The sequence below is a fragment of the Dermacentor albipictus genome, unplaced genomic scaffold (assembly GCF_038994185.2).
Source record: "Dermacentor albipictus isolate Rhodes 1998 colony unplaced genomic scaffold, USDA_Dalb.pri_finalv2 scaffold_11, whole genome shotgun sequence".
In the NCBI taxonomy this organism is placed as follows: domain Eukaryota; kingdom Metazoa; phylum Arthropoda; class Arachnida; order Ixodida; family Ixodidae; genus Dermacentor; species Dermacentor albipictus.
Window position 1 is genome coordinate 11,651,793 of NW_027225565.1, and position 13,838 is coordinate 11,665,630.

General features: G+C 48.8%; 1 pseudogene; it reads right to left on the reverse strand.

The window, feature by feature from the left end:
- Nucleotides 1–5,922: 5,922 nt before the first annotated feature.
- LOC139051295 (uncharacterized) lies at nucleotides 5,923–10,047 on the reverse strand (annotated as a pseudogene).
- Between the last annotated feature and the right edge of the window lie 3,791 nt (nucleotides 10,048–13,838).

A 13,838-nucleotide genomic window follows, 5' to 3' on the forward strand; every position in this document is an offset into this window, starting at 1 on the left:
CCTCATATTAATTTCACAGCAAAGCATTATCTGTACTTCATGTAAGCCTCCTGTGATACAAGTCACCAGGGTCAGGAGTGCATGGTGCTGCAGTGTTTTTTCTTTCCTTCAGTGCTATTAGTGTTACCGGAGCGAGCGCTCATCTGAACCTTCTATATGCATCTTGTCACGCATGGTAAATTGGTGTCTTTACGCAACCAGCCAGAGTAGTCATATTGTGCAAAAAGTGATCTTTGTTTACTTGCTTCTGCCTGTCCTCAAATTAATTTCACAGCAAAGCATTATCTGTACTTCACGTAAGCCTCCTGTGATACAAGTCACCAGTGTCAGGGATGCGTGGTGCTGTTTTTTTTTTTTTTCTTCAGTAGTATTAGTATTACCGGAGTGAATGCTCATCTGAATTTTCTGTATGCATCTTGTCACGCATGGTAAATTTGTGTATTTATTCTTTAGGCAACCAGCCAGACTAGTCATATTGTGCAAAAAGTGATCTTTGTTTACTTGCTTCTGCCTGTCCTCATATTAATTTCACAGCAAAGCATTATCTGTACTTCATGTAAGCCTCCTGTGATACAAGTCACCAGGGTCAGGAGTGCATGGTGCTGCAGTGTTTTTTCTTTCCTTCAGTGCTATTAGTGTTACCGGAGCGAGCGCTCATCTGAGCCTTCTATATGCATCTTGTCACGCATGGTAAATTGGTGTCTTTACGCAACCAGCCAGAGTAGTCATATTGTGCAAAAAGTGATCTTTGTTTACTTGCTTCTGCCTGTCCTCAAATTAATTTCACAGCAAAGCATCATCTGTACTTCACGTAAGCCTCCTGTGATACAAGTCACCAGTGTCAGGGATGCGTGGTGCTGTTTTTTTTTTTTTTCTTCAGTGGTATTAGTATTACCGGAGTGAATGCTCATCTGAATTTTTTGTATGCATCTTGTCACGCATGGTAAATTGGTGTATTTATTCTTTAGGCAACCAACCAGACTAGTCACATTGTGCGAAAAGTGATCTTTGTTTACTCGCTTCTGCCTGTCCTCATATTCATTTCACAGCAAAGCATTATCTGTACTTCATGTAAGCCTCCTGTGATACAAGTCACCAGGGTCAGGGATGTATGGTGCTTCAGTTTTTTTTTCCTTCAGTGGTATTAGTGTTACTGGAGTGAGTGCTCATCTGAACCTTCTATATGCATCTTGTCACGCAGGGTAAGTTGGTGTATTTATTCTTTAGACAATCAACCAGACTAATCTTTTATTTTGCAAACAATCATGTTTTGTGCAGTGCAATTATGCATACTGTGATGTCTTAGCTTTTGCTTTTCACTTGTGTTTTCTAGTCAAGCATTGTTAGTTATGCAAGCTTTAAGTGCTTATGTAAGTCTAATAAGAATTAGAAAATTTCTGAGGGAAGTCTGCACATTGAATTTTCTGATCTGAGGCAACACCTTTTCCTTTTACATGGTCAAAGAAAACTGCACCCACATATTCATGCTTGTGAAATGAAGTGGGAACAATAAATACTGATTGTAAAATGTCCGCATGTATGAAAGTTTATTGGCAGATTAAAAGTGAGTACATCTTTCTGGTGTCTTAAATGTGCAAACACCAGTGACAGGATTCAAGCAAGACAGGTGCTCTTTGTCCGACTAAAGCAGTTGCTCAGCAACAGTATCAGCCAATGGAATTCGTTTTCACTGTCTAAATGTACGTACCTTGAAATATGCTACAGAGAAAATCCATGAATAATGTACCATCAACTTAAATTTGACATGCGAACAGGAAAAAAAAACAACATAATAACTGTTACGTGTAATTGTAAAGTGCAATGTGTGAGCATACTCAAGCCAGTTTCTAAGCACAGAGGAGTGCCAAGCGTACGTCTTGGAGTAAACGAAGCTTATTAAAAATGCAGGTGAACCTGAAAACAACGAGGCACTGCTGTTCTGAAATCGTTTGCAGTTGAAATTATTCTGTGCGGTAACCCATGAACATGACAAGCAAGCTATTTCCTTCAGAGCGCATGTGCGCACTCTTTCTGTCACACCTTCTCTCTCCCCTTATCTTTTCTTTATATTTCCGAGCGTGAATAAACCCGGCGTTCTTCGGCTGGAACGACTGTCTCGTTCACTACGGGAGGGGCGTTGCCTCCACCCGTCAACTATCGCAACAGTGGCGACGAGAACCCCCACGGATACGCAACAGCGACCGGGCACCAGCCACGACACGAAGACGCCCATCAGCCCAGCCGCGACCATGGCCCTCAAGCTTCCGGATTTCATTGAGGATACAGATAAGTGGAACGCATACCTCGTAAAAGTCGACGCTTACTTTGAAGCAAACGAGGTTACAGACGATGCCAAGAAGAGAGCCTTGTTGGTTGCGGCGTTAGTATCTAGGACCGAGGAAATTCTTTGCGGTAGAGTAGCACCTAGAAAACCGAGCTCGCTAAGCTATGAAGAAGTCATTTCAACCTTGAATGAGCACTATGATCCATCTAACGAGATATCGGAAAGTTTCAAGTTCTTTCATCGAAGCCAACAAGAAGGAGAGTCTATGCAGGCGTTTATCGTAGCAATTCGTCGAATAGCCCATAAGTGCAATTTCTCTTCGATGTTGCAGCGAATGCTGAGGGATCGCATCGTTTCCGGAGTGCGGTCGAAAAACTTGCAGAAACAGCTACTAGCGAAGAAGGATTTGACTCTCGCGGAAGCCGAAGCACTTGCTCTAGCAGCAGAAAGCGCAGAGCTAGGTTCGCAACAGATAAGCAGTCAAGGTGACGCCATCAATGCGCTCAACTTTCAGCGGAAAGGGGAACCCGCAATATCAAGGAATGAACCGAGTATGACAGTGCAACAATGTAGATGCTGTGGCAGACAAGGGCATCAAGCCATTGCGTGCTCGCTGTGGAGGCGCCGTTGTTGCAAATGCGGGCGACAAGGTCCCTTGGCGAGAGTATGCTCGCGAACAGTTCCCGCCCAACGAACCTTGGCGATAACCGAATGTTCAGCTGAAACTGAAGACAGCGGCAGCAATGGATTGCAAATATGGTCAGTAAAAAGTAATGAATGTCTGGTTCCGCCCGTACAGAAACTTGTTACGTGGAATGGAATTCCACTGAAAATGATAATTGACGCCGGTTTGCCTGTCTGCGTGGTGCCTAAAGCAATATACGAAGCTCATCGTCATAAGTGGCCACCGTTTTGTGAGGCTGCACTAACCCTTTCATGTTACCTTGGAAAGCTACCAGTGCTGGGTGTTCTGCAAATGCAAGCTTCCTATCAGTCTGCGACAGTTGACTGCAATCTCGTAGTGTTGAACTGCGAAGGCCCTAGCCTTTGTGGCCGTGACTTACTGCAGAAACTCGAAATAAAAGGGGCGCCGCTTCTTCAGATCACGTCGCAGTCAACCGAAATGAAGCTGGAGAGCCAAGGAGCAGCACCCGTGATGGAGCAGTACGCTGACCTCTTCACGGAGAGCTTGGGACTCATCAAGGGGCCACCCGCACGGCTGCATATAAAAGACGGAGCAACACCAAGGTTCTGCAAGGCAAGAAATGTTCCGTTCGCTCTGTTAGACAAGGTCTCCGCCGAGTTAGACCGACTTGTGGCCGCCGGCATTATCTCGCCTGTTTCCTATGCAGAATGGGCCACCCCGGTGGTTCCCGTATTGAAAAGCGATGGGACCGTTCGCATCTGTGGAGATTTTAAAGTAACACTGAACCCAGTTTGTGAAATGGAAAGGTATCCCCTACCCGTAGTAGACGACATTTTCGCTACGCTTTGCGGGGGACAGCAGTTCAGCATCTTGGATTTACGCGATGCCTACAACCAAATTCTTCTAGACGAAGATTCGCATAAATTAGCTGTTATAAATACACACAAGGGCCTCTTCTGCTATAATCGACTGCCATTTGGAATCGCGTCTGCACCTGCGATTTTTCAAAGAACGATTGAGTACGTTCTGCAAGGTCTTCCAGGGGTTCAAGCGTACCTAGATGATGTCTTAATAGCAGATGCGAAGGATCAGCCAAATAAGAATCTGCAAGCAGTTCTGCAGCGTTTCAGGGAATACGGCATCAAGCTCCGGGCGGACAAGTGCCGACTAGGCGAATCGTCCGTTACGTACCTAGGACATAAAATTGATGCCGCAGGGCTGCACCCGTCAGAAAAGAACATCGAAGCAATTAAGCTGGCTCCGACTCCTCGAAACGTTACGGAGCTTCGGTCATTTTTGGGCATGCTCAGTTTTTATAACAAATTCTTGCCTAATCTGTCCACGCTCCTCAGCCCCTTATACCGACTTCTAGAAAAGAAATCGAGATGGTCTTGGGAAGGGCCTGAGGATGAGGCATTCCGGAAGGCTAAAGCCGTTTTGTGTTCCACTCCGGTGCTGACTCACTTCGACTCCGCAAAAGAGCTATTTTTGGAGGCTGATGCGTCACCCTACGGCGTGGGAGCGGCTTTAATCCATCGCATTGCAGGACAGTATCAGCCCCTAGGATTCCGATCTCGGACGCTCACTGCCGCAGAAAAGAATTACTCGCAGATCGAGCGTGAGGCATTAGCTCTCGTCTACGGTGTCACGAGGTTCTGAGATTATCTGCTGGGCAGGCAATTCACACTAATAACTGACCACCAGCCATTGTTGGGTCTCCTAAGAGCGGACAGGCAAACGCCGGTTATGGCCGCTGCCCGCATTCAGCGATGAGCACATACTCGGGGCCTACCGATATCAATTGCAACATAAGCCTGGAAAATTCATGTGCAATGCCGATGCTCTGAGCCGCCTGCCTCAACCGTCACAGGACGACGCGGACCAGGAGGATGAGGCCCAAATTGTACTGACCCTGGACCAGTGGGATCAGCCTGCCGTGCCGTTAAAGGAACTCAAAGCACTCGCTGTCGCTGATGAGGTACTCTCACAGGTACGCAAGTACACACGGGAAGGTTGGCCGTGCAGTTTTGACATAGAAACGAAAGAGATGGCAGAGTTCTACAAAAAACGGCATGAGCTGTCTGTTACTGAAGAAGTGCTCTACTGGGGTCATCGTCTTGTAGTGCCGACAAAAGCGCGAGGGAAACTGCTAAAGCTACTACATGCAGCCCACCAAGATGTGTCCGCTATGAAGGCAAAAGCCAGGTCTTTATTTTGGTGGCCCGGCTTAGACCACGACATCGAGCGCATTGCAGCGACCTGCCACAACTGCGTGCAAACGTTACCGATGCCTCAGGCTAAAGAACCAGTAAGTTGGCCCGATACGAGCGAAAGGTGGTCGCGCTTGCATATCGACTATGCGGGACCAATCAAAGGGAAAATGATTCTGGTAGTCGTCGACACACACAAAGTGGATTGAGGCGGTTCCCATATCACAGGCTAATGTTCACAGCACCATTAATGCCCTCAGGACAATATTAAGCCGTTTCGGTATACCGCGAACGGTCGTGTCAGACAACGGGACGCCATTCACAGCATGGGAGTTCGAGCAGTTTATGAAGCGAAATGGAATAGTACATATTTGGGCACCCCCCTATCACCCCAAGAGTAATGGCCTAGCCGAGCGAGCCGTGCGCACCGTCAAAGAAGGCTTGAAGAAGATAGGAGGCAGTTGCATCATAACGTCGTTGGCCCGGCTGTTGTGCAATTATCGAAACGCACCACACCAAGGAGGCCCTTCTCCTTCAGAGATGCTATTAGGTTACCGGTTGCACACAAGACTGGACATGTCCTTTCCTCCCAGAGCCTGCCCTGCTAAAGCTGTGAATGACTCAAGCTGGAACATAACTGCGAGTCGGCCTAGTTGGAACATATTCATATTGATACTTTTTGTGCGCAAACAAACAAGGACGAAGAATAGGGGCAACACAAGGACGAGCGCTCGTCCTTGTGTTGCCCCTATTCTTCGTCCTTGTTTGTTTGCGCACAAAAAGTATCAAGCTGGAACTTCGCACCGGGAGACTATGTGTACGTGCGAAATTATGGCGTCGGCGATAAATGGGCCCCAGGCACTGTGGAAGCTACTTCCGGTGCTCGCCTCCTGGATGTTAAGACTGCGGACGGGTTTGTCCGCCGCCACTTGGATCAAGTTCATAAGCGGACCACAGATGAGACCCCAGCAGCCGTCGACCTGTCGAGGCTTCCTACAACGGGTGCCCCGGTATTAAAGAAACCAAGGACCTCTGAAACACCTGAGAAAGTACCAGAAGCGCAACCTCAGGAGCTACGTTGCTCCACACAATCAAAGAAACCTGTCGTGCGTTTTGGTTACTAAGGGTGAAGAAATGCGGTAACCCATGAACATGACAAGCAAGCTATTTCCTTCAGTGCGCATGTGCGCACTCTTTCTGTCACACCTTCCCTCTCCCCTTATCTTTTCTTTATATTTCCGAGCGTGAATAAACCCGGCGTTCTTCGGCTGGAACGACTGTCTCGTTCACTATGGGAGGGGCGTTGCCTCCGCCCATCAACTATCGCAACATTCTGATAGTGCATATATAATTTCTCATTGCACCAATATAGTGCCCAAATTTAAGTCAAAATAAAGATATTAAACACATGATGAAATATACATACAATGTAAACAAAGCAAGCTAACGAAATTAAACAGGAATAACTATAACATCAAGAATTGAGAAGTAGTGGACGCAACAAATTCTGTTGTGAAACAAAAGTGATGACGAACATATTGTTGCCTTACTGCAGACTGCACATATGATAAACACAAATGTGTTCGGCGCAAACCTAGAAGCAATAACAGTACCGGAATAAGTTCACATATTGTACAGTGCATCCTAGCATATATTTTGCTGTACAAGTGGAACAAATGAAAAAAAAACATAATATCCTACGACGGTCACGTCAAGGCGTTGCTTATATACTAAACATACTAAACCTTGTGGAGTAACAACACACAACAGGATTACTTCCACAGATGTTGCAGCACTCATTTCAATATTAACTGTGCCGAGTAGACAAGATTTTCGCCAAGGGGAGCAGTGAAACGTTGCGCTAACCTATGTATTAGTGCCCCGTCAGTGCATCAGATGGATAAGGAATTTACATTCCTCACCCTTGGCTGAAGTTTCTAGGCCTCCTCCACTGTCCCCCTCTCCCCGAAGGTTCTTTGGAATGATTTCTGTCGGCCCACTTGCACGTGGCCTTGTTGCTATCTATCACCTACACTTGCCGTCATTATTGATGTAGTGATGCATGCCCCATTGATAGGCGATTTTTATATGTAAAAGAAATTGTAAACTTTTTTTTCACAATTCTCGATGGCAGTGCATACGCAATAACGTTCCTGGTGGTTTGTCTCTGAAAATATACTTAGTTGCAAGTGAGTGTCTTTCCTGTCCACGTCTCTTTTTTCCGCAACGCTTCTGCACTCCCCTTTGCAAAAATCATGTCAAACCAACTAACCCAACAGCTTGCTATTATAAAACAAATAAATAAGCCATTTCTAGTGCAACATACATACAAAGCTCTTTTTCTCCATTTGTACTTGAGAATGACTGCATTTCGTCGGAGCATGCACAGACGCAGCAAGTCTGCTGCTAGGCATGAAGGTGTGGCTGCCATTTACTAATTTTTGTTTTGTGAACCTTCCTCCACCTTGTGGATATTGACAAAAATGATCTGTTAAATGAGGCAGTTGCTACGCTAGATGACTTGATTCTCAGTGATTTAACTGAATTTAATTATTGGAGGCTGAAGGTTCGCCAGCACACAGCACATGTGAAATACGTCTGTCATGAGTGCTATCATTTCAATTGGCACACTGTTTAAGATGTTATGCACTTTAATTCTCTGGATCATCCTCCCCATGTGAACTCGCACTTGCGCAATATTATGTGTGTCCCTAACTTCTTGAGCACTGAACTGAGGGCCTTGTAAAAATGGGGGCATGACAAGTACAGCATTTCGTTCACCAATAACTGTACGTATCCCAGGAAATCCCTTGTCTGCAAGTATTTTATCACCAGACTCAATGACATCAAGAAAACCAGAATCGACAGTAATGTGTGTGTTCCGACACCCTTCCCCCATACGCATCTGAGTGGAAACATATCATCCCGCCAGGTGTAACCCCAACAAGAAATTTCAAAGTATACCCGCCTTTGTACTGCGAGTACAGAGTCCTCTGCTGCTGTACAGTAGGTGGCTGCTCAGTGTGGATTTCTGTACAGTCAATTATCATTGTGCAGTCAGGATAATGTACCCTAAAACAGTCTGGCATGGTAGCGTGAATAACTCTGAGTGGAGAAGCTGCAAGGGGGCGCCGAGCAGCGCAGTACTGCTTGCATCGCGCTCTGCGTTTTGATGTGTTTTTTGGTGGACTAGTGCTTCCACCCACGGTACCGAGATACCAGTCGACTCGTGAGGACACAAGGAACACGGGTGTGCACTTACGTGGCCCTTGGTGAAGATCGTGAAGCCCAGCGATCCTACAAACCCGGACTACGGGGCAGCGTCGATAACCCCAACGCCAGCTCAGCGCAGCAGCCGGTGCTGCTCCGACGCGTGAGGACCGCGAACGACAGCAACCGTTCTGTCTGGGCATGGCTACGAGAACGCTTAGCGAACTTCAGACGATAATGCAAGGTGAGACCACACCAGCAGAGAACATGGATCTAACAAATTTAGACAGAACAGAAGACGGAATAAGAGGCTCCGTTGGCCACAACGCCGAGGGACGCGAGCGGACGGACGACGACTGGCAGACAGTCCTGACACGACGGCAAAAGAAGCAGCAGGCTCGAGAGCGCAAGCGAGAAATGGACTCAACGGGCAGCACTAAGCCGGCGAAACTAAGGAACCGACGAAGAGGCATACCCAAACTTCCTCCTCTTCCTAAGGATGACTTCAAGATAGTTATCCGACCACACCAGGGACTGCCTTTGAAGACTATCAGCACGCCGGCCCTCGCCGAAACGATCGTCGCAGCCTGCGACTACCAAATAAGAGGTGAGCAATTTTTGCTCCGTATAAAGCCCGGCTCCAATATCGCCATACTTTCAACATAGAGTCAGGAGGTCGCAGAGCAGGCACGCCGAGTCCACTCCCTCACTATGAACGCACGTTCGCATGACGTTAACGTATACGCTGCCACCGGAGAGGAAGCTATCCGAGGAGTTATACACAAACTTCCACCCCGAACGCCACCGGAGACCATCATAGCAAACCTACGTATAAGGACTCAAGGCGTCGAACTTATCCAAGCAAGAATGATCGGAGAAACAAAGAGTGCCGCCCTTACTTTCTGCGGCCCGTCACTACCTCAGGTAGTGTACTACAACGGAGGCGAACTCCTGTGTCATCCTTACCGTGCTACTGTTCAGGTGTGCAAAACATGCCATGGAAAAGGGCATCGGACAGACGTCTGTCCATAGCCCGACCTGCGAGTGTGCTGAATTTGTGGACTCAGAAACCCAGTGGACGGACACCTGTGTGAGCCAAAGTGTGCCTCGTGTGAGGGGGGCCAAGGTCACCGGGGACCGCAGCTGCCAACGACGCCTCAAGCAACCGAAAAAACCTCAAGTCAGAAAGAGCACTGACAAGCGCAATGAAGGGCAGAAAAAACCTCGCTGGTTCTCCTCAGAGGATGAGGAATCAGACGACACAAACGGCCATAGGAGCGACCAACGCGACCGACAGGGAAGGACGAGATCGCCATCTCCACACCGACTGAACGCTCGGTCCAGATCAGCGTCACCACACCAGAGCAGATGTCGCTCTCGAGCACGAGAGCACATCCAGGGAGGAGAAGCAAGACAGACACAACGATCATCCAGAGAAGTGCCAAAGGCGGCCTCCGTTCTGACAAATCCACAGGTAAGCTGGGCAGCGGTCACGTCCTCCACAACCACACCTATCACACAAAACGAGGAATACAATAAAATATTTGCCGAAAACAGACAACTTAAGGCAAGCTTGGACAGCATGAAAAATGAACTCGCACTTAAGCGACAAATGACAAACATGATGACGCACGGAGGAACCCATAAAACAAACGCACCCGCACAACTGTCCAACACACAGACGAACCCAACACAAACCAAACCACTATCACAAACGCAGCCTATAGCACAGATGCTTACACCCATCACTCATCTGGAAGGGAAACTAGACAATAAGTGCGCATAAATGCAATTATTTTTTGCAGAGCTTCACAATCTTAAGCGGTACGTCGACGACTCGCTCAAAGGAGTAAAAAAAACGCGAAAACGCCGTAGCAGCCTTAGCCCGGAAAACCGAGATCCAAAGGTCACCGTAACCACAGACACAGAACATTTCGAGAGCCCATACTCTGGCTAACTACACACCTACCCATCAAGCGAATCTCGTAATTTGGCAGTGGAACTGCCGTTCACTACATAACAAACATGCTGCACTTACACAATATATCCAGGTGGCGCTCATCCCACCTGACATTATTTGTCTTCAGAAAGTGGGGAAAATGCGGATACCTATTGGGGGCTACCGTTTTTACAGCGATTCGAACTACCCTGAAGTCGCAAAATTGGCCCGCAAGGACCTCAAATCACTGTCGCCATAGCACCTGGCATAGAAATCCCCCACCAAACACTCACCATTTCGCCAGTTAAGAAGGGTCGTCCCAAGTGCCTGATAACTAACGTATATAGCCCCCCTAGGAATAAGAGGGCCGATTTTTCATTAATTTTAAGTCGCGTATCTACCTTGCTCTCAACGAAAGACCGACTAATCTTTCTCTACGACTTTAAAGCTTGGCACTCCACATGGGGTTATCCACGCGACACCGCCAAGGGCTTCAATCTACTACGAGAAACTCAGTCCCACGAACTTGTACTGATTACGCAGCCAGGCACTCCTACAAGGATAGGAAACAGCGTTGCCCGGGACACCACGCCGGACCTTACGTTTGTCAACAATGAGACGGGGGTCACCTGGTGTAACCTAGACGAAACACTAGGTAGTGATCACTATCTATTGTGTGTCAATGTTAACACAGCTAAAGTTCGACAGCCCCTAGGGGTGGCCAGGCTCACTGATTGGAAAAGGTATAGAGAACAACAGCAGGCTGCTTCCTCATTTCCAGCCACGGCCGCAGGTTGGACAACTTTCCTCAAGGAGGCCCATGCTGCCACCACCAGAGAGATCAAGACCACAACGGAAGCACCAGCCATCTCGCCCACCAGACCACCAGACAGCCATCTCGCCCACCTCTGGGAGGCCCACAGAAGCCTCACCAAACGCTGGAAGCGGCAGCGGCGTAATCGCAAACTGAGGCGCCGAATAGCCCTGCTGGCAAACGAAGCTAACACCTATGCAAAGGAGCTCAATAATCAAAATTGGCGCAGCTTCTGCGACTCTCTCAGAGGCACCCTCAGCACCAAGAAGACCTGGGCCATTCTTCGGTGCGTGTTAGACCCAACTAGCACGTGCACCGAGACGTCTCACGTCATGCAACGGCTCTTAGGAGAATACAAGGGCTCATAACAAGAACTACTCGAGCACCTAAAAGGCACCTACACTGGCGCTGCCCAGACATCTTCACACGTTATGAGAGAATACCAAGGACAGGATAACTCGAGCTTGGACGCCCCCATCACCTTCTCAGAGCTCTACGCAGCGGCACAAACCTTCAAGAAGAACACAGCTCCTGGACCCAACCAAATCATTAACGCAATGCTGCGCAACCTTAGTAATGTAGCCCTACAGCACTTAGTCGAATTCTTCAATGAACAGGTCTGGCGACCGGACGGAAGACTACCGCGAGAATGGAAGGATGCTGACATCGAGCTTATACCAAAACCGGGTAAGCCGCGTGAGCAGAACCATCTTAGGCCCATATCGCTCACGTCTTGCATCGGCAAGCTCTTTGAACGAGTAATTCTAACCCGACTCGAAGCCCACATCGAAGGAAACTCGCTCTTCCCTGAATCCATGTTCGGTTTCTGCAGGAGAATCTGTGCACAGGACGTCTTTCTTGTAATAATAGATGAGGTGCTCGATCATCCTCCGGGCAGTATGGACAGAATCCTGCGAGCACTCGACGTCCATAAGGCATTTGATAACATCTCACACACTACAATACTAGACGGACTACGAGATATCGGGTGTGGTGAAAGAGTATTTCATTACGTTCAAGACTTCCTGAGCAGCCGCTCCGCGAAAATAGGACTGGGTTCAGCACGTTCTGCCCTGTATCGCCTACCAGATAAGGGCACTCCTCAAGGATCCATATTGTCACCACTTCTTTTTAACATCGGCTTACGTAGAATGGCCCTGGACTTACAGAAGAACCGGGACCTTGGCTGCGCCATATATGCAGACGACATTACACTCTGGGCCTGCAAAGGGTCCTACAGAAACCGACAGGACACGCTTCAACAGGCCATCAACACCATTGAAAGCTATATGAGGCGAGCAGGCATGAGGTGCGCGCCAGCGAAATCGGAGTATATTCATATTTGACCTAGACATACCCTAGCGACCAGGGCTCCGGATCTGCAACTCACCTTGGAGGGAGAGCCCTTCAAGAGGGCATCCCACCTGCGCGTACTGGGAATGCGCATTCAAGAAACGGGCAGCGTTAGCATAGCGCTCTCCAATCTCAGACGCACTATTCGGAGCGTAACTGGGCTTATTAGCAGAGTTGCACGCAGCCGAGAAGGCATAACCGAAGCAGACACCATGCAACTAGTAAACGCCTTCGTCATTAGTCGTCTAACGTATGCTCTGCCTTTCCAAACCACGCGGCGAAACGACATCGAACATGCGGATAAGCTCATAAGAATCGCCTGTAAAGCAGCACTCGGCCTGCCTGAAAGCACAAGTACGATCCGACTGAACAAATTAGGAATGATGAACACTTTCGAGGAATATGCAGCGGCCACCCTAATGGCGCAGCGTGAACGGCTAAACACGACACCTCAGGGACGCTTGGTTTTACAAAGACTTCACTATCCGCTGACACCCCAATATTGCGGCGACGAAACAATCCTATTGCCATCTGAAATCCGAGAGCGAATCCACGTGGTGCCAATTCCCCGTCACATGCACCCAGTCCATCATGCGGCACGGAGACGCGCGCGGGCAGCCACCTTACTAAGGCGGCGAAGCGATCCGGATACTTACTTTACAGACGCGAGTTCGTATCACAAGAATACAGCCACCCTCAATACATTTGCAGCAGTCGTGACTAGCCAAGGACGAACAACCGTAGCAGCATCCTACACACGAAATCGGTTGCAACGGCCGAAGCTGTGGCCATAGCCCTGGCCATACGCGCCGCGGAAGCTAAGAGCCGATTGGCCTACGTGCTGACAGACTCGCAGGACGCCTGCCGCCTCTTTCTTGGGGGGGCTTTACCGGGCTGCGTCTTCCGCATCCTAGGAACGGAACTCACCCTGGATCATTGCGTGACCTGGTGCCCCGCGGACACAGGGATAGCGGGGAACGAACGGGCGGACCGCTTGGTTCGAGGCATGACCGGCCGAGCCGCGGGCCACACCGCCCGAGAGAACACCTCGACACCCAGTGCGCCAAGAGAAATCCTCGAATTATGACGGCTAAGTAGGCGAACCAAAGCCCTTCCTCACCCAGACCTAGACAGGAGGCAAGCACGGGACTGGCGCCGCCTGCAAACAAACACTTTCCCACATTTATACAGGCTACACAAAATGTACCCAGACAAATACAGCAACACATGCCCGTGGTGCGAAGGAACACCGACATTGGAACACATAACATTCCAGTGCGCGTTACGTCCGGCGGCTGCCACCTCGCCGCAGCTGGACAACACTCTACATACGTAACTGGTCGTGGGAGGTGCGACTCGCGGAAGTGAAATTGGGAAGCCAA